Genomic DNA, 27,741 nt, shown 5'->3' on the forward strand with positions numbered 1-27,741 from the left:
TCTTTTTGATTTTAATTTCCCTAAGCTATAGGACCATATGTGGAAGTGCCCTAGGCTCTGTTGCTTTGTTTTTTAGATGTTTCAGGAAACACCATACACTTCTCCCGAGTGGCTGTTCGCAATTTACATCCCGCCCATCAGCATAACAAGGCTCCCAGTTCTCCATGGCCTGTCCTGCCTTTCTGGATATTACACTTTTTTCAGATGGCCCTTTTGACTGGGGGGAACTGAGACTTCATTGTAGTGCAGATTTCCTTTGCAAGCTTGCTTGGTTGGCCAAAAACGGCGTATGCTTTTTTTCCTGGATATATTCAGGAAAAAACTCATACGCCCTTTTTGGCCAAGTGCATCATTGTCTACGTTCTGCCTCTTTTCCTATGTTTTAAATGCAATTCCACTCTACCTTCTGAAATCGGTTTCCTGCAATTCTGCCCCACTTTCAAGTCCTCTTGGCAGCCTTATTTCAGTATATTTTTGGACGATAGCTGTTATTTATAACACTGCAGGATTGTGAATTACAGTGCCCCTGAGCTCCTTTCTTCAACTCGCTTTCTTGTGAGCTGGCCGCAACACCGCAATATTGCTTCAGGCCCTAATCTGGTTCCGGCACGGCACGCTGAGCCTTTGGTTAATTCCTCTTCCTGGTGGGAAATGAGAGTTAAATTTGCCCGTCCAGACACCTCCAGCTAGTCTCTCATTGGTCCTCCCTATTCCTGTTCATCTTCCGCAGAAATTGCAAACTGGGCCAAATAGGAGGTTAAAGGCACTGACTCTCCAAGTCGGGAGAGTGTTAATAAAGTGTCTGGAATGTTGCACCCGAGTACCAGGGGACGAAATCTGAGACATATTTGAACACGTCTCCTGATCACACGGTTGATCATACTCTGAGTTCCACATGCATGTTTCAGCTGAAGGAAGAATCCCTTAAACCTGGAGAGTTGAGACCCGTGGAATGAGTACCATGCAATACGACTTCAAAGGGTCTTCGTTTGCTCACCGAACCTCTCCAATCCTATCACTGCTGCGTTTATGCCCCTGTACACACGCTTGATTCTCTTTCGGAGACATAGCAATCCATAGGTTTTAAGATACTTACTAGTCAGGTACATTCTTAGGCGTTTAATATGGGGTGTTGAGTCCATTTCGTTGAGCAAGGAGTAGCTCTTGTCTATTACATATTTGGCTTAAAGAACTTTATCTGTGATCATTTCAATCTCTGGTTTTATGCAGCACCCCAACTCATCTTTCCTCTTAAGCAAGCATAAGTTGCTTTTCTAAATTGGAGACCCTGTTCTCTTTTGTAATCCAGTTCCTGTGTAGCCAAGTTTACATTCCGTGTATTAGTGATATCTTATGATGTTTCTTTTTCTGTGTGACTTATTTCAGATAGAATCATCATACCTGAATCCACTCATTATGCTGCTACGGGCCTGATGACATAGATTTCATTGCTGAGTGATATTGCATTGTACATAAGTACCACAACTTCTTTATCCATTTTTCACTTTCTGTGATATTGAACTTGTCCCGTAAACGAGTTTCTTGTAAACAGAGCCATCCCAAACTTTGGGGTGGCTGTGTCTTTTTGAATTTAATTTCTCTAAGCTATAGTACCATAAGTGGAAGTGCCCTAGGCTCTGTTGCTTTGTTTTTTAGATGTTTCAGGAAACACCATACACTTCTCCCGAGTGGCTGTTGGCAATTTTCATCCCGCCCATCAGCATAACAAGTCTCCCAGTTCTCCATGGCCTGTCCTGCCTTTCTGGATTTTACACTTTTTTCAAATGTTCCTTTTGACCGGGGGAAGTGAGACTTCATTGTAGTGCAGATTTCCTTTGCAAGCTTGCTTGGTTGGCCAAAAAGGGCGTATGCGTTTTTTCCTGAATATATTCAAGAAAAAACACATACGCACTTTTTGGCCAAGTGCATCATTGTGGACGTTCTGCCTCTTTTCCTATGCTTTAAATGCAATTCCAGTCTACCTCCTGAAATCGGTTTCCTGCAATTCTGCCCCGCTTTCAAGTCCTCTTGGCAGCCTTACTTCAGTATATTTTTGGACGATAGCTGTCATTTATAACTCTGCAGGTTTGTGAATTACAGTGCCCCTGAGCTCCTTTCTTCAACTCGCTTTCTTGTGAGCTGGCCGCAACACCGCAGGATTGCTTCAGGCCCTAATCTGGTTCCGGCACGGCACGCTGAGCCGTTGGTTAATTCCTTTCCTGGTGGGAAATGAGAGTTAAATTTGCACGTCCAGACACCTCCAGCTAGTCTCTCATTGGTTCTCCCTATTCCTGTTCATCTTCCGCAGAAGTTGCAAACTGGGCCAAACAGGAGGTTAAAGGCACTGACTCTCCAAGTAGGGAGAGTGTTAGTAAAGCGTCTGGAATGTTGCACCCGAGTACCAGGGGACGAGAACTGAGACATATTGGAACACATCTCCCGATCACACGGTTGATCATACTCTGGGTTCCACATGCCTGATTTAGCTGAAGGAAGAATCCCTTAAAACTGGAGAGTTGAGACCCGTGGAAGCGGTACCATGCAATATGACTTCAAAGGGTCTTCATTTGCTCACCGAATGTCTCCAATCCTATCATTGCTGCATTTATGCCCCTCTACACATGCTTGATTCTCTTTCGGAGACATAGCAATCCATAGGTTTTAAGATACTTACTAGTCAGGTACATTCTTAGGCGTTTAATATGGGGTGTTGAGTCCATTTCGTTGAGCAAGGAGTAGCTCTTGTGTATTACATATTTGGCTTAAGGAACTTTATCTGTGCTCATTTCAATCTCTGGTTTTATGCACTACCCCAACTCAACTTTCCCCTTAAGCAAGCATAAGTTGGTTTTCTAAATTTGAGACCCTGTTCTCTTTTGTAATCCAGTTCCTGTGTAGCCAAGTTTACATTCCGTGTATTAGTGATATCTTATGAAGTTTCTTTTTCTGTGTGACTTATTTCAGTTAGAATCATCATACCTGAATCCACTCATTATGCTGCTACGGGCCTGAGGACATAGATTTCATTGCTGAGTGATATTGCATTGTACGTAAGTACCACAACTTCTTTATCCATTTTTCACTTTCTGCGATATTGTACTTGTACCGTAAACAAGGTTCTTGTGAACAGAGCCGTCCCAAACTTTGGGGTGGCTGTGTCTTTTTGATTTTAATTTCCCTAAGCTATAGGACCATAAGTGGAAGTGCCCTAGGCTCTGTTGCTTTGTTTTTTAGATGTTTCAGGAAACACCATACACTTCTCCCGAGTGGCTGTTGGCAATTTTCATCCCGCCCATCAGCATAACAAGGCTCCCAGTTCTCCATGGCCTGTCTTGCCTTTCTGGATTTTACACTTATTTCAGATGGCCCTTTTGACCGGGGGGAAGTGAGACTTCATTGTAGTGCAGATTTCCTTTGCAAGCTTGCTTGGTTGGCCAAAAAGGGCGTATGAGTTTTTTCCTGAATATATTCAGGAAAAAACGCATACACCCTTTTTGGCCAAGTGCATCATTGTGGACGTTCTGCCTCTTTTCCTATGCTTTAAATGCAATTCCAGTCTACCTCCTGAAATCGGTTTCCTGCAATTGTGCCCCGCTTTCAAGTCCTCTTGGCAGCTTTACTTCAGTATATTTTTGGACGATAGCTTTCATTTATAACTCTGCAGGTTTGTGAATTACAGTGCCCCTGAGCTCCTTTCTTCAACTCGCTTTCTTGTGAGCTGCCCGCAACACCGCAGGATTGCTTCAGGCCCTAATCTGCTTCCGGCACGGCACGCTGAGCCTTTGGTTAATTCCTCTTCCTGGTGGGAAATGAGAGTTAAATTTGCCCGTCCAGACACCTCCAGCTAATCTCTCATTGGTTCTCCCTATTCCTGTTCATCTTCCACAGAAATTGCAAACTGGGCCAAACAGGAGGTTAAAGGCACTGACTCCCCAAGTCGGGAGAGTGTTAGTAAAGCGTCTGGAATGTTTTACCCGAGTACCAGGGGACGAGAACTGAGACATATTGGAACACGTCTCCCGATCACACGGTTGATCATACTCTGGGTTCCACATGCATGATTTAGCTGAAGGAAGAATCCCTTAAACCTGGAGAGTTGAGACCCGTGGAATGGGTACCATGCAATATGACTTCAAAGGGTCTTCATTTGCTCACCGAATGTCTCCAATCCTATCATTGCTGCGTTTATGCCCCTCTACACATGCATGATTCTCTTTCGGAGACATAGCAATCCATAGGTTTTAAGATACTTACTAGTCAGGTACATTCTTAGGCGTTTAATATGGGGTGTTGAGTCCATTTCGTTGAGCAAGGAGTAGCTCTTGTGTATTACATATTTGGCTTAAGGAACTTTATCTGTGCTCATTTCAATCTCTGGTTTTATGCAGCACCCCAACTCAACTTTCCCCTTAAGCAAGCATAAGTTGGTTTTCTAAATTTGAGACCCTGTTCTCTTTTGTAATCCAGTTCCTGTGTAGCCAAGTTTACATTCCGTGTATTAGTGATATCTTATGAAGTTTCTTTTTCTGTGTGACTTATTTCAGTTAGAATCATCATACCTGAATCCACTCATTATGCTGCTACGGGCCTGATGACATAGATTTCATTGCTGAGTGATATTGCATTGTACGTAAGTACCAAAACTTCTTTATCCATTTTTCACTTTCTGCGATATTGTACTTGTACCGTAAACAAGGTTCTTGTAAACAGAGCCGTCCCAAACTTTGGGGTGGCTGTGTCTTTCTGATTTTAATTTCCCTAAGCTATAGGACCATAAGTGGAAGTGCCCTAGGCTCTGTTGCTTTGTTTTTTAGATGTTTCAGGAAACACCATACACTTCTCCCGAGTGGCTGTTGGCAATTTTCATCCCGCCCATCAGCATAACAAGGCTCCCAGTTCTCCATGGCCTGTCCTGCCTTTCTGGATTTTACACTTATTTCAGATGGCCCTTTTGACCGGGGGGAAGTGAGACTTCATTGTAGTGCAGATATCCTTTGCAAGCTTGCTTGGTTGGCCAAAAAGGGCGTATGCGTTTTTTCCTGAATATATTCAGGAAGAAACGCATACGCCCTTTTTGGCCAAGTGCATCATTGTCGACGTTTTGCCTCTTTTCCTATGCTTTAAATGCAATTCCAGTGTACCTCTTAAAATTGGTTTCCTGCAATTCTGCCCTGCTTTCAAGTCCTCTTGGCAGCCTTACTTCAGTATATTTTTGGACGATAGCTGTCATTTATAACTCTGCAGGTTTGTGAATTACAGTGCCCCTGAGCTCCTTTCTTTAACTCGCTTTCTTGTGAGCTGGCTGCAACACCGCAGGATTGCTTCAGGCCCTAATCTGGTTCCGGCTCGGCACGCTGAGCCTTTGGTTAATTCCTCTTCCTGGTGGGAAATGAGAGTTAAATTTGCCCGTCCAGACACCTCCAGCTAGTCTCTCATTGGTTCTCCCTATTCCTGTTCATCTTCCGCAGAAATTGCAAACTGGGCCAAACAGGAGGTTAAAGGCACTGACTCTCCAAGTCGGGAGAGTGTTAGTAAAGCGTCTGGAATGTTTTACCCGAGTACCAGGGGACGAGAACTGAGACATATTGGAACACATCTCCCGATCACACAGTTGATCATACTCTGGGTTCCACATGCATGATTTAGCTGAAGGAAGAATCCCTTAAACCTGGAGAGTTGAGACCCGTGGAATGGGTACCATGCAATATGACTTCAAAGGGTCTTCATTTGCTCACCGAATGTCTCCAATCCTATCATTGCTGCATTTATGCCCCTCTACACATGCTTGATTCTCTTTCGGAGACATAGCAATCCATAGGTTTTAAGATACTTACTAGTCAGGTACATTCTTAGGCGTTTAATATGGGGTGTTGAGTCCATTTCGTTGAGCAAGGAGTAGCTCTTGTGTATTACATATTTGGCTTAAGGAACTTTATCTGTGCTCATTTCAATCTCTGGTTTTATGCAGCACCCCAACTCAACTTTCCCCTTAAGCAAGCATAAGTTGGTTTTCTAAATTTGAGACCCTGTTCTCTTTTGTAATCCAGTTCCTGTGTAGCCAAGTTTACATTCCGTGTATTAGTGATATCTTATGAAGTTTCTTTTTCTGTGTGACTTATTTCAGTTAGAATCATCATACCTGAATCCACTCATTATGCTGCTACGGGCCTGATGACATAGATTTCATTGCTGAGTGATATTGCATTGTACGTAAGTACCAAAACTTCTTTATCCATTTTTCACTTTCTGCGATATTGTACTTGTACCGTAAACAAGGTTCTTGTAAACAGAGCCGTCCCAAACTTTGGGGTGGCTGTGTCTTTTTGATTTTAATTTCCCTAAGCTATAGGACCATAAGTGGAAGTGCCCTAGGCTCTGTTGCTTTGTTTTTTAGATGTTTCAGGAAACACCATACACTTCTCCCGAGTGGCTGTTGGCAATTTTCATCCCGCCCATCAGCATAAGAAGGCTCCAAGTTCTCCATGGCCTGTCCTGCCTTTCTGGATTTTACACTTTTTTCAGATGTCCCTTTTGACCGGGGGGAAGTGAGACTTCATTGTAGTGCAGATATCCTTTGCAAGCTTGCTTGGTTGGCCAAAAAGGGCGTATGCGTTGTTTCCTGAATATATTCATGAAAAAACGCATACGCCCTTTTTGGCCAAGTGCATCATTGTGGACGTTCTGCCTCTTTTCCTATGCTTTAAATGCAATTCCAGTCTACCTCCTGAAATCGGTTTCCTGCAATTCTGCCCTGCTTTCAAGTCCTCTTGGCAGCTTTACTTCAGTATATTTTTGGACGATAGTTTTCATTTATAACTCTGCAGGTTTGTGAATTACAGTGCCCCTGAGCTCCTTTCTTCAACTCGCTTTCTTGTGAGCTGGCCGCAACACCGCAGGATTGCTTCAGGCCCTAATCTGGTTCCGGCACGGCACGCTGAGCCTTTGGTTAATTCCTCTTCCTGGTGGGAAATGAGAGTTAAATTTGCCCGTCCAGACAACTCCAGCTAGTCTCTCATTGGTTCTCCCTATTCCTGTTCATCTTCCGCAGAAATTGCAAACTGGGCCAAACAGGAGGTTAAAGGCACTGACTCTCAAGTCGGGAGAGTGTTAGTAAAGCGTCTGGAATGTTGCACCCGAGTACCAGGGGACGAGAACTTAGACATATTAAACACGTCTCCCGATCACACGGTTGATCATACTCTGTGTTCCACATGCATGTTTTAGTTGAAGGAAGAATCCCTTAAACCTGGAGAGTTGAGACCCGTGGAATGGGTACCATGCAATATGACTTCAAAGGGTCTTCATTTGCTCACTGAACCTCTCCAATCCTATCACTGCTGCGTTTATGCCCCTGTACACACGCTTGATTCTCTTTCGGAAACATAGCGATCCATAGGTTTTAAGATACTTACTAGTCAGGTACATTCTTAGGCATTTAATATGGGGTGTTGAGTCCATTTCGTTGAGCAAGGAGTAGCTCTTGTCTATTCCATATTTGGCTTAAGGAACTTTATCTGTGCTCATTTCAATCTCTGGTTTTATGCAGCACCCCAACTCACCTTTCCCCTTAAGCAAGCATAAGTTGGTTTTCTAAATTGAGACAGTGTTCTCTTTTGTAATCCAGTTCCTGTGTAGCCAAGTTTACATTCCGTGTATTAGTGATATCTTATGAAGTTTCTTTTTCTGTGTGACTTATTTCAGTTAGAATCATCATACCTGAATCCACTCATAATGCTGCTACGGGCCTGATGACATAGATTTCATTGCTGAGTGATATTGCATTGTACGTAAGTACCACAACTTCTTTATCCATTTTTCACTTTCTGTGATATTGTACTTGTCCCGTAAACAATTTTCTTGTAAACAGAGCCGTCCCAAAGTTTGGGGTGGCTGTGTCTTTTTGATTTTAATTTCCCTAAGCTATAGGACCATAAGTGGAAGTGCCCTAGGCTCTGTTGCTTTGTTTTTTAGATGTTTCAGGAAACACCATACACTTCTCCCGAGTGGCTGTTGGCAATTTTCATCCCGCCCATCAGCATAACAAGGCTCCCAGTTCCCCATGGCCTGTCCTGCCTTTCTGGATTTTACACTTTTTTCAGATGGCCCTTTTGACCGGGGGGAAGTGAGACTTCATTATAGTGCAGATACCCTTTGCAAGCTTGCTTGGTTGGCCAAAAACGGCGTATGCTTTTTTGCCTGAATATATTCAGGAAAAAACGCATACGCCCTTTTTGGCCAAGTGCATCATTGTGGACGTTCTGCCTCTTTTCCTATGCTTTAAATGCAATTCCAGTCTACCTCCTGAAATCGGTTTCCTGCAATTCTGCCCCGCTTTCAAGTCCTCTTGGCAGCCTTACTTCAGTATATTTTTGGACGATAGCTGTCATTTATAACTCTGCAGGTTTGTGAATTACAGTGCCCCTGAGCTCCTTTCTTTAACTCGCTTTCTTGTGAGCTGGCTGCAACACCGCAGGATTGCTTCAGGCCCTAATCTGGTTCCGGCTCGGCACGCTGAGCCTTTGGTTAATTCCTCTTCCTGGTGGGAAATGAGAGTTAAATTTGCCCGTCCAGACACCTCCAGCTAGTCTCTCATTGTTTCTCGCTATTCCTGTTCATCTTCCGCAGAAATTGCAAACTGGGCCAAACAGGAGGTTAAAGGCACTGACTCTCCAAGTCGGGAGAGTGTTAGTAAAGCGTCTGGAATGTTTTACCCGAGTACCAGGGGACGAGAACTGAGACATATTGGAACACGTCTCCCGATCACACGGTTGATCATACTCTGGGTTCCACATGCATGATTTAGCTGAAGGAAGAATCCCTTAAACCTGGAGAGTTGAGACCCGTGGAATGGGTACCATGCAATATGACTTCAAAGGGTCTTCATTTGCTCACCGAATGTCTCCAATCCTATCACTGCTGCGTTTATGCCCCTCTACACATGCTTAATTCTCTTTCGGAGACATAGCAATCCATAGCTTTTAAGATACTTACTAGTCAGGTACATTCTTAGGCGTTTAATATGGGGTGTTGAGTCCATTTCGTTGAGCAAGGAGTAGCTCTTGTCTATTACATATTTGGCTTAAGGAACTTTATCTGTGCTCATTTCAATTTCTGGTTTTATGCAGCACCCCAACTCACCTTTCCACTTAAGAAAGCATAAGTTGGTTTTCTAAATTTGAGACCCTGTTCTGTTTTGTAATCGAGTTCCTGTGTAGCCAAGTTTACATTCCGTGTATTAGTGATATCTTATGATGTTTCTTTTTCTGTGTGACTTATTTCAGTTAGAATCATCATACCTGAATCCACTCATTATGCTGCTATGGGCCTGATGAAATAGATTTCATTGCTGAGTGATATTTCATTGTACCTAAGTACCAAAACTTCTTTATCCATTTTTCACTTTCTGCGATATTGAACTTGTCCCGTAAACGAGTTTCTTGTAAACAGAGCCGTCCCAAACTTAGGGGTGGCTGTGTCTTTTTGATTTTAATTTCCCTAAGCTATAGGGCCATAAGTGGAAGTGCCCTAGGCTCTGTTGCTTTGTTTTTTAGATGTTTCAGGAAACACCATACACTTCTCCCTAGTGGCTGTTGGCAATATACATCCCGCCCATCAGCATAACAAGGCTCCCAGTTCTCCATGGCCTGTCCTGCCTTTCTGGATTTTACACTTTTTTCAGTTGGCCCTTTTGACCGGGGGGAAGTGAGACTTCATTGTAGTGCAGATTTCCTTTGCAAGCTTGCTTGGTTGGCCAAAAAGGGCGTATGCGTTTTTTTCCTGAATATATTCAGGAAAAAACGCATACACCTTTTTTGGCCCAGTGCATCATTCTCGACGTTTTCCCTCTTTTCCTATGCTTTAAATGCAATTCCAGTGTACCTCCTAAAATCGGTTTCCTGCAATTCTGCCCCGCTTTCAAGTCCTCTTGGCAGCCTTACTTCAGTATATTTTTGGATGATAGCTGTCATTTATAACTCTGCATGTTTGTGAATTACAGTGCCCCTGAGCTCGTTTCTTCAACTCGCTTTCTTGTGAGCTGGCCGCAACACCGCAGGATTGCTTCAGGCCCTAATCTGGTTCCGGCACGGCACGCTGAGCCTTTGGTTAATTCCTCTTCCTGGTGGGAAATGAGAGTTAAATTTGCCCGTCCAGACACCTCCAGCTAGTCTCTCATTGGTTCTCCCTATTCTTGTTTATCTTCCGCAGAAATTGCAAACTGGGCCAAACAGGAGGTTAAAGGCACTGACTCTCCAAGTCGGGAGAGTGTTAGTAAAGCGTTGGAATGTTGCACCCGAGTACCAGGGGACGACAACTGAGACATATTGGAACACGTCTCCTGATCACATGGTTGATCATACTCTGGTTTCCACATACATGATTTAGCTGAAGGAAGAATCCCTTAAACCTGGAGAGTTGAGACCCGTGGAATGGGTACCATGCAATATGTCTTGAAAGGGTCTTCATTAGCTCACCGAACCTGTCCAATCCTATCACTGCTGCATTTATGGCCCTGTACACACGCTTGATTCTCTTTCGGAGACATAGCGATCCATAGGTTTTTAGATACTTACTAGTCAGGTACATTCTTAGGCGTTTAATATGGGGTGTTGAGTCCATTTCGTTGAGCAAGGAGTAGCTCTTGTCTATTACATATTTGGCTTAAGGAACTTTATGTGTGCTCATTTCAATCTCTGGTTTTATGCAGCACCCCAACTCACCTTTCCCCTTAAGCAAGCATAAGTTGGTTTTCTACATTTGAGACCCTGTTCTGTTTTGTAATCCGGTTCCTGTGTAGCCAAGTTTACATTCCGTGTATTAGTGATATCTTATGATGTTTCTTTTTCTGTGTGACTTATTTCAGTTAGAATCATCATACCTGAATAAACTCATTATGCTGCTACGGGCCTGATGACATAGATTTCATTGCTGAGTGATGTTACATTGTACGTAAGTACCACAACTTCTTTATCCATTTTTCACTTTCTGCGATATTGTACTTGTACCATAAACAAGGTTCTTGTAAACAGAGCCGTCCCAAACTTTGGGGTGGCTGTGTGTTTTTGATTTTAATTTCCCTAAGCTATAGGGCCATAAGTAGAAGTGCCCTAGGTTCTGTTGCTTTGTTTTTCAGATGTTTCAGGAAACACCATACACTTCTCCCGAGTGGCTGTTGGCAATTTTTATCCCGCCCATCAGCATAACAAGGCTCCCAGTTCTCCATGGCCTGTCCTGCCTCTCTGGATATTACACTTTTTTCAGATGGCCCTTTTGACCGGGGGGAAGTGAGACTTCATTGTAGTGCAGATTTCCTTTGCAAGCTTGCTTGGTTGGCCAAAAAGGGCGTATGCGTTTTTTTCTGAATATATTCAGGAAAAAACTCATACGGCCTTTTTGGCCAAGTGCATCATTGTCTACGTTCTGCCTCTTTTCCTATGCTTTAAATGCAATTCCACTCTACCTTCTGAAATCGGTTTCCTGTAATTCTGCCCCACTTTCAAGTCCTCTTGGCAGCCTTATTTCAGTATATTTTTGGACGATAGCTGTTATTTATAACTCTGCAGGATTGTGAATTACAGTGCCCCTGAGCTCCTTTCTTCAACTCGCTTTCTTGTGAGCTGGCCGCAACACCGCAGGATTGCTTCAGGCCCTAATCTGGTTCCGGCACCGCACGCTGAGCCTTTGGTTAATTCCTCTTCCTGGTGGGAAATGAGAGTTAAATTTGCCCGTCCAGACACCTCCAGCTAGTCTCTCATTGGTCCTCCCTATTCCTGTTCATCTTCCGCAGAAATTGCAAACTGGGCCAAATAGGAGGTTAAAGGCACTGGCTCTCCAAGTCGGGAGAGTGTTAGTAAAGTGTCTGGAATGTTGCACCCGAGTACCAGGGGACGAAAACTGAGACATATTTGAACACGTCTCCTGATCACACGGTTGATCATACTCTGGGTTCCACATGCATGTTTCAGCTGAAGGAAGAATCCCTTAAACCTGGAGAGTTGAGACCCGTGGAATGAGTACCATGCAATACGACTTCAAAGGGTCTTCGTTTGCTCACCGAACCTCTCCAATCCTATCACTGCTGCGTTTATGCCCCTTTACACACGCTTGATTCTCTTTCGGAGACATAGCAATCCATAGGTTTTAACATACTTACTAGTCAGGTACATTCTTAGGCGTTTAATATGGGGTGTTGAGTCCATTTCGTTGAGCAAGGAGTAGCTCTTGTCTATTACATATTTGGCTTAAAGAACTTTATCTGTGATCATTTGAATCTCTGGTTTTATGCAGCACCGCAACTCATCTTTCCTCTTAAGCAAGCATAGGTTGCTTTTCTAAATTTGAGACCCTGTTCTCTTTTGTAATCTAGTTCCTGTGTAGCCAAGTTTACATTCCGTGTATTAGTGATATCTTATGATGTTTCTTTTTCTGTGTGACTTATTTCAGATAGAATCATCATACCTGAATCCACTCATTATGCTGCTACGGGCCTGATGACATAGATTTCATTGGTGAGTGATATTGCATTGTACGTAAGTACCACAACTTCTTTATCCATTTTTCACTTTCTGCGATATTGAACTTGTCCCATAAACGAGTTTCTTGTAAACAGAGCCGTCCCAAACTTAGGGGTGGCTGTGTCTTTTTGATTTTAATTTCCCTAAGCTATAGGACCATATGTGGAACTGCCCTAGGCTCTGTTGCTTTGTTTTTTAGATGTTTCAGGAAACACCATACACTTCTCCCGAGTGGCTGTTGGCAATGTATATCCCGCCCATCAGCATAACAAGGCTCCCAGTTCTCCATGGCCTGTCCTGCCTTTCTGGATTTTATACTTTTTTCAGATGGCCCTTTTGACCACGGGGAAGTGAGACTTCATTGTAGTGCAGATTTCCTTTGCAAGCTTGCTTGGTTGGCCAAAAAGGGCGTATGCGTTTTTTCCTGAATATATTCAGGAAAAAACGCATACGCCCTTTTTGGCCAAGTGCATCATTGTCGACGTTCTGCCTCTTTTCCTATGCTTTAAATGCAATTCCAGTCTACCTCCTGAAATCGGTTTCCTGCAATTCTGCCCCGCTTTCAAGTCCTCTTGGCAGCCTTACTTCAGTATATTTTTGGACGATAGCTGTCATTTATAACTCTGCAGGTTTGTGAATTACAGTGCCCCTGAGCTCCTTTCTTCAACTCGCTTTCTTGTGAGCTGGCCGCAACACCGCAGGATTGCTTCAGGCCCTAATCTGGTTCCGGCACGGCATGCTGAGCCTTTGGTTAATTCCTCTTCCTGGTGGGAAATGAGAGTTAAATTTGCACGTCCAGACACCTCCAGCTAGTCTCTCATTGGTTCTCCCTATTCCTGTTCATCTTCTGCGGAATTTGCAAACTGGTCCAAACAGGAGGTTAAAGGCACTGACTCTCCAAGTTGGGAGAGAGTTAGTAAAGCATCTGGAATGTTGCACCCGAGTACCAGGGGACGAGAACTGAGCCATATTGGAACACGTCTCCTGATCACACGGTTGATCATACTCTGGGTTCCACATGCATGTTTTAGCTGAAGGAAGAATCCCTTAAACCTGGAGAGTTGAGACCCGTGGAATGGGTACCACGCAATATGACTTCAAAGGGTCTTCATTTGCTCACTGAACCTCTCCAATCCTATCACTGCTGCGTTTATGCCCCTGTACACACGCTTGATTCTCTTTCGGTAACATAGCAATCCATATCTTTTAAGATACTTTCTAGTCAGCTACATTCTTAGGCGTTTAATATGGGGTGTTGAGTCCATTTCGTTGAGCAAGGAGTAGCTCTTGTGTATTACATATTTGGCTTAAGGAACTTTATCTGTGCTCATTTCAATCTCTGGTTTTATGCAGCACCCCAACTCACCTTTCCCCTTAAGCAAGCATAAGTTGGTTTTCTAAATTTGAGACCCTGTTGTGTTTTGTAATCCAGTTCCTGTGTAGCCAAGTTTACATTCTGTGTATTAGTGATATCTTATGATGTTTCTTTTTCTGTGTGACTTATTTCAGTTAGAAGCATCATACCTGAATCCACTCATTATGCTGCTACGGGCCTGATGACATAGATTTCATTGCTGAGTGATATTGCATTGTACGTAAGTACCACAACTTCTTTATCCATTTTTCACTTTCTGTGATATTGAGCTTGTCCCGTAAACGAGTTTCTTGTAAACAGAGCCGTCCCAAACTTTGGGGTGGCTGTGTCTTTTTGAATTTAATTTCCCTAAGCTATAGTATCATAAGTGGAAGTGCCCTAGGCTCTGTTGCTTTGTTTTTTAGATGTTTCAGGAAACACCATACACTTCTCCCGAGTGGCTGTTGGCAATTTACATCCCGCCCATCAGCATAACAAGTCTCCCAGTTCTCCATGGCCTGTCCTGCCTTTCTGGATTTTACACTTTTTTCAAATGTTCCTTTTGACCGGGGGAAGTGAGACTTCATTGTAGTGCAGATTTCCTTTGCAAGCTTGCTTGGTTGGCCAAAAAGGGCGTATGCGTTTTTTCCTGAATATATTCAAGAAAAAACGCATACGCACTTTTTGGCCAAGTGCATCATTGTCGACGTTCTGCCTCTTTTCCTATGCTTTAAATGCAATTCCAGTCTACCTCCTGAAATCGGTTTCCTGCAATTCTGCCCCGCTTTCAAGTCCTCTTGGGAGCCTTACTTCAGTATATTTTTGGACGATAGCTGTCATTTATAACTCTGCAGCTTTGTGAATTACAGTGCCCCTGAGCTCCTTTCTTCAACTCGCTTTCTTGTGAGCTGGCCGCAACACCGCAGGATTGCTTCAGGCCCTAATCTGGTTCCGGCACGGCATGCAGAGCCTTTGGTTAATTCCTTTCCTGGTGGGAAATGAGAGTTAAATTTGCCCGTCCAGACACCTCCAGCTAGTCTCTCATTGGTTCTCCCTATTCCTGTTCATCTTCCGCAGAAATTGCAAACTGGGCCAAACAGGAGGTTAAAGGCACTGACTCTCCAAGTCGGGAGAGTGTCAGTAAAGCATCTGGAATGTTGCACTCGAGTACCAGGGGACGAGAACTGAGACATATTGGAACACGTCTCCCGATCACACGGTTGATCATACTCTGGGTCCCGCATGCATGTTTTAGCTGAAGGAAGAATCCCTTAAACCTGGAGAGTTGAGACCCGTGGAATGGGTACCATGCAATATGACTTCAAAGGGTCTTCATTTGCTCACCGAACCTCTCCAATCCTATCACTGCTGCGTTTATGCCCCTGTACACACGCTTGATTCTCTTTCGGAGACATAGCAATCCATAGCTTTTAAGATACTTACTAGTCAGGTACATTCTTAGGCGTTTAATATGGGGTGTTGAGTCCATTTCTTTGAGCAAGGAGTAGCTCTTGTCTATTATATATTTGGCTTAAGGAACTTTATCTGTGCTCATTTCAATCTCTGGTTTTATGCAGCACCCCAACTCACCTTTCCCCTTAAGAAAGCATAAGTTGGTTTTCTAAATTTGAGACCCTGTTCTGTTTTGTAATCCAGTTCCTGTGTAGCCAAGTTTACATTCCGTGTAATAGTGATATCTTATGATGTTTGTTTTTCTGTGTGATTTATTTCAGTTAGAATCATCATACCTGAATCCACTCATTATGCTGCTACGGGCCTGATGAAATAGATTTCATTGCTGAGTGATATTTCATTGTACGTAAGTACCAAAACTTCTTTATCCATTTTTCACTTTCTGCGATATTGAACTTGTCCCGTAAACGAGTTTCTTGTAAACAGAGCCGTCCAAAACTTTGGGGTGGCTGTGTCTTTTTGATTTTAATTTCCCTAAGCTATAGGGCCATAAGTGGAAGTGCCCTAGGCTCTGTTGCTTTGTTTTTTAGATGTTTCAGGAAACACCATACACTTCTCCCTAGTGGCTGTTGGCAATATACATCCCGCCCATCAGCATAACAAGGCTCCCAGTTCTCCATGGCCTGTCCTGCCTTTCTGGATTTTACACTTTTTTCAGTTGGCCCTTTTGACCGGGGGGAAGTGAGACTTCATTGTAGTGCAGATTTCCTTTGCAAGCTTGCTTGGTTGGCCAAAAAGGGCGTATGCGTTTTTTCCTGAATATATTCAGGAAAAAACGCATACACCCTTTTTGGCCCAGTGCATCATTGTCGACGTTTTCCCTCTTTTACTATGCTTTAAATGCAATTCCAGTGTACCTCCTAAAATTGGTTTCCTGCAATTCTGCCCCGCTTTCAAGTCCTCTTGGCAGCCTTACTTCAGTATATTTTTGGACGATAGCTGTCATTTATAACTCTGCAGCTTTGTGAATTACAGTGCCCCTGAGCTCGTTTCTTCAACTCGCTTTCTTGTTAGCTGGCCGCAACACCGCAGGATTGCTTCAGGCCCTAATCTGGTTCCGGAACGGCACGCTGAGCCTTTGGTTAATTCCTCTTCCTGGTGTGAAATGAGAGTTAAATTTGCACGTACAGACACCTCCAGCTAGTCTCTCATTGGTTCTCCCTATTCCTGTTCATCTTCCGCGGAAATTGCAAACTGGGCCAAACAGGAGGTTAAAGGCACTGACTCTCCAAGTTGTGAGAGACTTAGTAAAGCGTCTGGAATGTTGCACCCGAGTACCAGGGGACGAGAACTGAGACATATTGGAACATGTCTCCCGATCACACGGTTGATCATACTCTGGGTTGCACATGCATGTTTTAGCTGAAGGAAGAATCCCTTAAAGCTGGAGAGTTGAGACCTGTGGAATGGGTACCACGCAATATGACTTCAAAGGGTCTTCATTTGCTCACCGAACCTCTCCAATCCTATCACTGCTGCGTTTATGCCCCTGTACACACGCTTGATTCTCTTTCGGAGACGTAGCGATCCATAGGTTTTAAGATACTTACTAGTCAGGTACATTCTTAGGCGTTTAATATGGGGTGTTGAGTCCATTTCGTTGAGCAAGGAGTAGCTCTTGTCTATTATATATTTGGCTTAAGGAACATTATCTGTGCTCATTTCAATCTCTGGTTTTATGCAGCACCCCAACTCACCTTTCCCCTTAAGCAAGCATAAGTTAGTTTTCTAAATTTGAGACCCTGTTCTGTTTTGTAATCCAGTTCCTGTGTAGCCAAGTTTAAATTCCGTGTATTAGTGATATCTTATGATGTTTCTTTTTCTGTGTGACTTATTTCAGTTAGAATCATCATACCTGAATGCACTCATTATGCTGCTACGGGCCTGATGACATAGATTTCATTGCTGAGTGATATTGCATTGAACGTAAGTACCACAACTTCTTTGTCCATTTTTCACTTTCTGCGATATTGTACTTGTACTGTAAACAAGGTTCTTGTAAACAGAGACGTCCCAAACTTTGGGGTGGCTGTGTCTTTTTGATTTTAATTTCCCTAAGCTATGGGACCATAAGTGGAAGTGCCCTAGGCTCTGTTGCTTTGTTTTTTAGATGTTTCAGGAAACACCGTACACTTCTCCCAAGTGGCTGTTGGCAATTTACATCCCCCATCAGCATAACAAGGCTCCCAGTTCTCCATGGCCTGTCCTACCTTTCTGGATTTTACACTTTTCTCAGATGGCCCTTTTGACCCGGGGGAAGTGAGACTTCATTGTAGTGCAGATATCTTTTGCAAGCTTGCTTGGTTGGCCAAAAAGGGCGTATGCGTTTTTTCCTGAATATACTCAGGAAAGAACGCATACGCCCTTTCTGGCCAAGTGCATCATTGACGACGTTCTGCCTCTTTTCCTATGCTTTAAATGCAATTCCAGTCTACCTCCTGAAATCGGTTTCCTGCAATTCTGCCCCGCTTTCAAGTCCTCTTGGCAGCCTTACTTCAGTATATTTTTGGACGATAGCTGTCATTTATAACTCTGCAGGTTTGTGAATTACAGTGCCCCTGAGCTCCTTTCTTCAACTCGCTTTCTTGTGAGCTGGCCGCAACACCGCAGGATTGCTTCAGGCCCTAATCTGGTTCCGGCACGGCACGCTGAGCCTTTGGTTAATTCCTCTTCCTGGTGGGAAATGAGAGTTAAATTTGCCCGTCCAGACACCTCCAGCTAGTCTCTCTTTGGTTCTCCCTATTCCTGTTCATCTTCCGCAGAAATTGCAAACTGGGCCAAACAGGAGGTTAAAGGCACTGACTCTCCAAGTCGGGAGAGTGTTAGTAAAGTGTCTGGAATGTTGCACCCGAGTACCAGGGGACGAGAACTGAGATATAGTGGCACACGTCTCCCGATCACACGGTTGATCATACTCTGGGTTCCACATGCATGTTTTAGCTGAAGGAAGAATCCCTTAAACCTGGAGAGTTGAGACCCGTGGAATGGGTACCATGCAATATGATTTCAAAGGGTCTTCGTTTGCTCACCGAACCTCTCCAATCCTATCACTGCTGCGTTTATGCCCCTGTACACATGCTTGATTCTCTTTCGGACACATAGCAATCCATAGGTTTTAGGATACTGACTAGTCAGGTACATTCTTAATCTTTTAATATGGGCTGCTGAGTCCATTTCGTTGAGCAAGGAGTAGCTCTTGTCTATTATATATTTGGCTTAAGGAACTTTATCTCTGCTCATTTCAATCTCTGGTTTTATGCAGCACCCCAACTCACCTTTCCCCTTAAGCAAGCATAAGTTGGTTTTCTAAATTTGAGACTCTGTTGTCTTTTGTAATTCAGTTCCTGTGTAGCCAAGTTTACATTCTGTGTATTAGTGATATCTTATGATGTTTCTTTTCCTGTGTGACTTATTTCAGTTAGAATCATCATACCTGAACCCACTCATTTTCTGCTACAGGCCTGTTGACATAGATTTCATTGCTGAGTGATATTGCATTGTACGTAAGTACCACAACTTCTTTATCCATTTTTCGCTTTCTGCGATATTGAACTTGTACCGTAAACGAGGTTCTCGTAAACAGAGCCGTCCCAAACTTTGGGGTGGCTGTGTCTTTTTTATTTTAATTTCCCTAAGCTATAGGACCATAAGTGGAATTGACCTAGGCTCTGTTGCTTTGTTTTTTAGATGTTTCAGGAAACACCATACACTTCTCCCGAGTGGCTGTTGGCAATTTACATCCCGCCCATCAGCATAACAAGGCTCCCAGTTCTCCATGGCCTGTCCTGCCTTTCTGGATTTTACACTTTTTTCAGATGGCCCTTTTGACCGGGGGGAAGTGAGACTTCATTGTAGTGCAGATTTCCTTTGCAAGCTTGCTTGGTTGGCCAAAAAGGGCGTATGCGTTTTTCCCTGAATATATTCAGGAAAAAACGCATACGCCCTTTTTGGCCAAGTGCATCATTGTGGACGTTCTGCCTCTTTTCCTATGCTTTGAATGCAATTCCAGTCTACCTCGCGATATCGGTTTCCTGCAATTCTGCCCCACTTTCAAGTCCTCTTGGCAGCCTTACTTCAGTATATTTTTGGACGATAGCTGTCATTTATAACTCTGCAGGTTTGTGAATTACAGTGCCCCTGAGTTCCTTTCTTCAACTCGCTTTCTTGTGAGCTGGCCGCAACACCGCAGGATTGCTTCAGGCCCTACTCTGGTTCCGGCACGGCCCGCTGAGCCTTTGGTTAATTCCTCTTCCTGGTGGGAAATGAGAGTTAAATTTGCCCGTCCAGACACCTCCAGCTAGTCTCTCATTGGTTCTCCCTATTCCTGTTCATCTTCCGCAGAAATTGCAAACTGGGCCAAACAGGAGGTTAAAGGCACTGACTCTCCAAGTCGGGAGAGTGTTAGTAAAGTGTCTGGAATGTTGCACCCGAGTACCAGGGGACGAGAACTGAGATATAGTGGCACACGTCTCCCGATCACACGGTTGATCATACTCTGGGTTCCACATGCATGTTTTAGCTGAAGGAAGAATCCCTTAAACCTGGAGAGTTGAGACCCGTGGAATGGGTACCATGCAATATGATTTCAAAGGGTCTTCATTTGCTCACCGAACCTCTCCAATCCTATCACTGCTGCGTTTATGCCCCTGTACACATGCTTGATTCTCTTTCGGACACATAGCAATCCATAGGTTTTAAGATACTGACTAGTCAGGTACATTCTTAGGCTTCTAATATGGGGTGCTGAGTCCATTTCGTTGAGCAAGGAGTAGCTCTTGTCTATTATATATTTAGCCTAAGGAACTTTATCTGTGCTCATTTCAATCTCTGGTTTTATGCAGCACCCCAACTCACCTTTCCCCTTAAGCAAGCATAAGTTGGTTTTCTAAATTTGAGACCCTGTTCTCTTTTGTAATTCAGTTCCTGTGTAGCCAAGTTTACATTCTGTGTATTAGTGATATCTTATGATGTTTCTTTTTCTGTGTGACTTATTTCAGTTAGAATCATCATACCTGAATCCACTCATTATGCTGCTACGGTCCTGATGACATAGATTTCATTGCTGAGTGATATTGCATTGTACGTAAGTACCACAACTTCTTTATCCATTTTTCGCTTTCTGCGATATTGAACTTGTACCGTAAACGAGGTTCTCGTAAACAGAGCCGTCCCAAACTTTGGGGTGGCTGTGTCTTTTTTATTTTAATTTCCCTAAGCTATAGGACCATAAGTGGAATTGACCTAGGCTCTGTTGCTTTGTTTTTTAGATGTTTCAGGAAACACCATACACTTCTCCCGAGTGGCTGTTGGCAATTTACATCCCGCCCATCAGCATAACAAGGCTCCCAGTTCTCCATGGCCTGTCCTGCCTTTCTGGATTTTACACTTTTTTCAGATGGCCCTTTTGACCGGGGGGAAGTGAGACTTCATTGTAGTGCAGATTTCCTTTGCAAGCTTGCTTGGTTGGCCAAAAAGGGCGTATGCGTTTTTTCCTGAATATATTCAGGAAAAAACGCATACGCCCTTTTTGGCCAAGTGCATCATTGTGGACGTTCTGCCTCTTTTCCTATGCTTTGAATGCAATTCCAGTCTACCTCGCGATATCGGTTTCCTGCAATTCTGCCCCGCTTTCAAGTCCTCTTGGCAGCCTTACTTCAGTATATTTTTGGACGATAGCTGTCATTTATAACTCTGCAGGTTTGTGAATTACAGTGCCCCTGAGCTCCTTTCTTCAACTCACTTTCTTGTGAGCTGTCCACAACACCGCAGGATTGCTTCAGGCCCTAATCTGGTTCCGGCACGCCCGCTGAGCCTTTGGTTAATTCCTCTTCCTGGTGGGAAATGAGAGTTAAATTTGCCCGTCCAGACACCTCCAGCTAGTCTCTCATTGGTTCTCCCTATTCCTGTTCATCTTCCGCAGAAATTGCAAACTGGGCTAAACTGGAGGTTGCAGGCACTGACTCTCCAAGTCGGGAGAGTGTTAGTAAAGCGTCTGGAATGTTGCACCCGAGTACCAGGGGACGAAAACTGAGATATATTGGAACACGTCTCCCGATCACACAGTTGATCATACTCTGGGTTCCACATGCATGTTTTAGCTGAAGGAAGAATCCCTTAAACCTGGAGAGTTGAGACCCGTGGAATGGGTACCATGCAATATGACTTCAAAGGGTCTTCATTTGCTCACCGAACCTCTCCAATCCTATCACTGCTGCGTTTATGCCCCTGTACACACGCTTGATTCTCTTTCAGAGACATAGCAATCCATAGGTTTTAAGATACTTACTAGTTAGGTACATTCTTAGGTGTTAAATATGGGGTGTTGAGTCCATTTCGTTGAGCAAGGAGTAGCTCTTGTCTATTACATATTTGGCTTAAGGAACTTTATCTGTGCTTATTTCAATCTCTGGTTTTATGCAGCACCCCAACTCACCTTTCCCCTTAAGCAAGCATAAGTTGGTTTTCTAAATTTGAGACCCTGTTCTGTTTTGTAATCCAGTTCCTGTGTAGCCAAGTTTACATTCCGTGTATTAGTGATATCTTATGATGTTTCTTTTTCTGTGTGACTTATTTCAGTTAGAATCATCATACCTGAATCCACTCATTATGCTGCTACTTGCCTGATGACATAGATTTCATTGCTGAGTGATATTGCATTGTATGTAAGTACCACAACTTCTTTATCCATTTTTCGCTTTCTTCGATATTGAACTTGTACCGTAAACGAGGTTCTTGTAAACAGAGCCGTCCCAAACTTTGGGGTGGCTGTGTCTTTTTGATTTTAATTTCCCTAAGCTATAGGACCATAAGTGGAAGTGCCCTAGGCTCTGTTGCTTTGTTTTTTAGATGTTTCAGGAATCACCATACACTTCTCCCGAGTGGCTCTTGGCAATGTACATCCCGCCCATCAGCATAACAAGGCTCCCAGTTCTCCATGGCCTGTCCTGCCTTTCTGGATTTTACACTTTTTTCAGATGGCCCTTTTGACCGGGGGGAAGTGAGACTTCATTGTAGTGCAGATTTCCTTTGCAAGCTTGCTTGGTTGGCCAAAAAGGGCGTATGCGTTTTTTCCTGAATATATTCAGGAAAAAACGCATACGCACTTTTTGGCCAAGTGCATCATTGTCGACGTTCTGCCTCTTTTCCTATACTTTAAATGCAATTCCAGTCTACCTCCTGAAATCGGTTTCCTGCAATTCTGCCCCGCTTTCAAGTCCTCTTGGCAGCCTTACTTCAGTATATTTTTGGACGATAGCTGTCATTTATAACTCTGCAGGTTTGTGAATTACAGTGCCCCTGAGCTCCTTTCTTCAACTCGCTTTCTTGTGAGCTGGCCGCAACACCGCAGGATTGCTTCAGGCCCTAATCTGGTTCCGGCACGGCACGCTGAGCCTTTGGTTAATTCCTCTTCCTGGTGGGAAATGAGAGTTAAATTTGCCCGTCCAGACACCTCCAGCTAGTCTCTCTTTGGTTCTCCCTATTCCTGTTCATCTTCCGCAGAAATTGCAAACTGGGCCAAACAGGAGGTTAAAGGCACTGACTCTCCAAGTCGGGAGAGTGTTAGTAAAGTGTCTGGAATGTTGCACCCGAGTACCAGGGGACGAGAACTGAGATATAGTGGCACACGTCTCCCGATCACACGGTTGATCATACTCTGGGTTCCACATGCATGTTTTAGCTGAAGGAAGAATCCCTTAAACCTGGAGAGTTGAGACCCGTGGAATGGGTACCATGCAATATGATTTCAAAGGGTCTTCGTTTGCTCACCGAACCTCTCCAATCCTATCACTGCTGCGTTTATGCCCCTGTACACATGCTTGATTCTCTTTCGGACACATAGCAATCCATAGGTTTTAGGATACTGACTAGTCAGGTACATTCTTAATCTTTTAATATGGGCTGCTGAGTCCATTTCGTTGAGCAAGGAGTAGCTCTTGTCTATTATATATTTGGCTTAAGGAACTTTATCTCTGCTCATTTCAATCTCTGGTTTTATGCAGCACCCCAACTCACCTTTCCCCTTAAGCAAGCATAAGTTGGTTTTCTAAATTTGAGACCCTGTTGTCTTTTGTAATTCAGTTCCTGTGTAGCCAAGTTTACATTCTGTGTATTAGTGATATCTTATTATGTTTCTTTTCCTGTGTGACTTATTTCAGTTAGAATCATCATACCTGAACCCACTCATTTTCTGCTACAGGCCTGTTGACATAGATTTCATTGCTGAGTGATATTGCATTGTACGTAAGTACCACAACTTCTTTATCCATTTTTCGCTTTCTGCGATATTGAACTTGTACTGTAAACGAGGTTCTCGTAAACAGAGCCGTCCCAAACTTTGGGGTGGCTGTGTCTTTTTTATTTTAATTTCCCTAAGCTATAGGACCATAAGTGGAATTGACCTAGGCTCTGTTGCTTTGTTTTTTAGATGTTTCAGGAAACACCATACACTTCTCCCGAGTGGCTGTTGGCAATTTACATCCCGCCCATCAGCATAACAAGGCTCCCAGTTCTCCATGGCCTGTCCTGCCTTTCTGGATTTTACACTTTTTTCAGATGGCCCTTTTGACCGGGGGGAAGTGAGACTTCATTGTAGTGCAGATTTCCTTTGCAAGCTTGCTTGGTTGGCCAAAAAGGGCGTATGCGTTTTTCCCTGAATATATTCAGGAAAAAACGCATACGCCCTTTTTGGCCAAGTGCATCATTGTGGACGTTCTGCCTCTTTTCCTATGCTTTGAATGCAATTCCAGTCTACCTCGCGATATCGGTTTCCTGCAATTCTGCCCCACTTTCAAGTCCTCTTGGCAGCCTTACTTCAGTATATTTTTGGACGATAGCTGTCATTTATAACTCTGCAGGTTTGTGAATTACAGTGCCCCTGAGTTCCTTTCTTCAACTCGCTTTCTTGTGAGCTGGCCGCAACACCGCAGGATTGCTTCAGGCCCTACTCTGGTTCCGGCACGGCCCGCTGAGCCTTTGGTTAATTCCTCTTCCTGGTGGGAAATGAGAGTTAAATTTGCCCGTCCAGACACCTCCAGCTAGTCTCTCATTGGTTCTCCCTATTCCTGTTCATCTTCCGCAGAAATTGCAAACTGGGCTAAACTGGAGGTTGCAGGCACTGACTCTCCAAGTCGGGAGAGTGTTAGTAAAGCGTCTGGAATGTTGCACCCGAGTACCAGGGGACGAAAACTGAGATATATTGGAACACGTCTCCCGATCACACGGTTGATCATACTCTGGGTTCCACATGCATGTTTTAGCTGAAGGAAGAATCCCTTAAACCTGGAGAGTTGAGACCCGTGGAATGGGTACCATGCAATATGACTTCAAAGGGTCTTGATTTGCTCACCGAACCTCTCCAATCCTATCACTGCTGCGTTTATGCCCCTGTACACACGCTTGATTCTCTCTCAGAGACATAGCAATCCATAGGTTTTAAGATACTTACTAGTTAGGTACATTCTTAGGTGTTAAATATGGGGTGTTGAGTCCATTTCGTTGAGCAAGGAGTAGCTCTTGTCTATTACATATTTGGCTTAAGGAACGTTATCTGTGCTTATTTCAATCTCTGGTTTTATGCAGCACCCCAACTCACCTTTCCCCTTAAGCAAGCATAAGTTGGTTTTCTAAGTTTGAGACCCTGTTCTGTTTTGTAATCCAGTTCCTGTGTAGCCAAGTTTACATTCCGTGTATTAGTGATATCTTATGATGTTTCTTTTTCTGTGTAACTTATTTCAGTTAGAATCATCATACCAGAATCCACTCATTATGCTGCTACTAGCCTGATGACATAGATTTCATTGCTGAGTGATATTGCATTGTATGTAAGCACCACAACTTCTTTATCCATTTTTCGCTTTCTGCGATATTGAACTTGTACCGTAAACGAGGTTCTTGTAAACAGAGCCGTCCCAAACTTTGGGGTGGCTGTGTCTTTTTTATTTTAATTTCCCTAAGCTATAGGACCATAAGTGGAAGTGCCCAAGGCTCTGTTGCTTTGTTTTTTAGATGTTTCAGGAATCACCATACACTTCTCCCGAGTGGCTCTTGGCAATGTACATCCCGCCCATCAGCATAACAAGGCTCCCAGTTCTCCATGGCCTGTCCTGCCTTTCTGGATTTTACACTTTTTTCAGATGGCCCTTTTGACCGGGGGGAAGTGAGACTTCATTGTAGTGCAGATTTCCTTTGCAAGCTTGCTTGGTTGGCCAAAAAGGGTGTATGCGTTTTTTCCTGAATATATTCAGGAAAAAACGCATACGCACTTTTTGGCCAAGTGCATCATTGTCGACGTTCTGCCTCTTTTCTTATACTTTAAATGCAATTCCAGTCTACCTCCTGAAATCGGTTTCCTGCAATTCTGCCCCGCTTTCAAGTCCTCTTGGCAGCCTTACTTCAGTATATTTTTGGACGATAGCTGTCATTTATAACTCTGCAGGTTTGTGAATTACAGTGCCCCTGAGCTCCTTTCTTCAACTCGCTTTCTTGTGAGCTGGCCGCAACACCGCAGGATTGCTTCAGGCCCTAATCTGGTTCCGGCACGGCACGCTGAGCCTTTGGTTAATTCCTCTTCCTGGTGGGAAATGAGAGTTAAATTTGCCCGTCCAGACACCTCCAGCTAGTCTCTCTTTGGTTCTCCCTATTCGTGTTCATCTTCCGCAGAAATTGCAAACTGGGCCAAACAGGAGGTTAAAGGCACTGACTCTCCAAGTCGGGAGAGTGTCAGTAAAGCGTCTGGAATGTTTTACCCGAGTACCAGGGGACGAGAACTGAGACATATTGGAACACGTCTCCCGATCACACGGTTGATCATACTCTGGGTTCCACATGCATGATTTAGCTGAAGGAAGAATCCCTTAAACCTGGAGAGTTGAGACCCGTGGAATGGTTACCATGCAATATGACTTCAAAGGGTCTTCATTTGCTCACCGAACCTCTCCAATCCTATCACTGCTGCCTTTATGCCCCTCTACACATGCTTGATTCTCTTTTGGAGACATAGCAATCCATAGGTTTTAAGATACTTACTAGTCAGGTACATTCTTAGGCGTTTAATATGGGGTGTTGAGTCCATTTCGTTGAGCAAGGAGTAGCTCTTGTGTATTCCATATTTGGCTTAAGGAACTTTATCTGTGCTCATTTCAATCTCTGGTTTTATGCAGCACCCCAACTCACCTTTCCCCTTAAGCAAGCATAAGTTGGTTTTCTAAATTTGAGACCCTGTTCTCTTTTGTAATCCAGTTCCTGTGTAGCCAAGTTTACATTCCGTGTATTAGTGATATCTTATGAAGTTTCTTTTTCTGTGTGACTTATTTCAGTTAGAATCATCATACCTGAATCCACTCATAATGCTGCTATGGGCCTGATGACATAGATTTCATTGCTGAGTGATATTGCATTGTACGTAATTGCCACAACTTCTTTATCCATTTTTCACTTTCTGTTATATTGTACTTGTCCCGTAAACAATTTTCTTGTAAACAGAGCCATCCCAAACTTTGGGGTGGCTGTGTCTTTTTGATTTTAATTTCCCTAAGCTATAGGGCCATAAGTGGAAGTGCCCTAGGCTCTGTTGCTTTGTTTTTTAGATGTTTCAGGAAACACCATACACTTCTCCCGAGTGGCTGTTGGCAATATACATCCCGCCCATCAGCATAACAAGGCTCCCAGTTCTCCATGGCCTGTCCTGCCTTTCTGGATTTTACACTTTTTTCAGATGGCCCTTTTGACCGGGGGGAAGTGAGACTTTATTGTAGTACAGATTTCCTTTGCAAGGTTGCTTGGTTGGCCAAAAAGGGCGTATGCGTTTTTCCCTGAATATATTCAGGAAAAAACGCATACGCCCTTTTTGGCCAAGTGCATCATTGTCGACGTTCTGCCTCTTTTCCTATGCTTTAAATGCAATTCCAGTCTACCTCCTGAAATCGGTTTCCTGCAATTCTGCCCCGCTTTCAAGTCCTCTTGGCAGCCTTACTTCAGTATATTTTTGGATGATAGCTGTCATTTATAACTCTGCAGGTTTGTGATTTACAGTGTCCCTGAGCTCCTTTCTTCAACTCGCTTCCTTGTGAGCTGGCCGCAACACCGCAGGATTGCTTCAGGCCCTAACCTGGTTCTGGCACGGCACGCTGAGCCTTTGGTTAATTCCTCTTCCTGGTGGGAAATGAGAGTTAAATTTGCCCATCTAGACACCTCAAGCTAGTCTCTCATTGGTTCTCCCTATTCCTGTACATCTTCCGCGGAATTTGCAAACTGGGTCAAACAGGAGGTTAAAGGCACTGACTCTCCAAGTCGGGAGATTGTTAGTAAAGCGTCTACAATGTTGCACCCGAGTACCAGTGTCGAGAATTGAGACATATTGGAACACGTCTCCCGATCACACGGTTGATGATACTCTGGGTTCCA

The sequence above is a fragment of the Orcinus orca genome, unplaced genomic scaffold, assembly GCF_937001465.1.
Source record: "Orcinus orca unplaced genomic scaffold, mOrcOrc1.1 scaffold_120, whole genome shotgun sequence".
Classification (NCBI taxonomy): Eukaryota; Metazoa; Chordata; class Mammalia; order Artiodactyla; family Delphinidae; genus Orcinus; species Orcinus orca.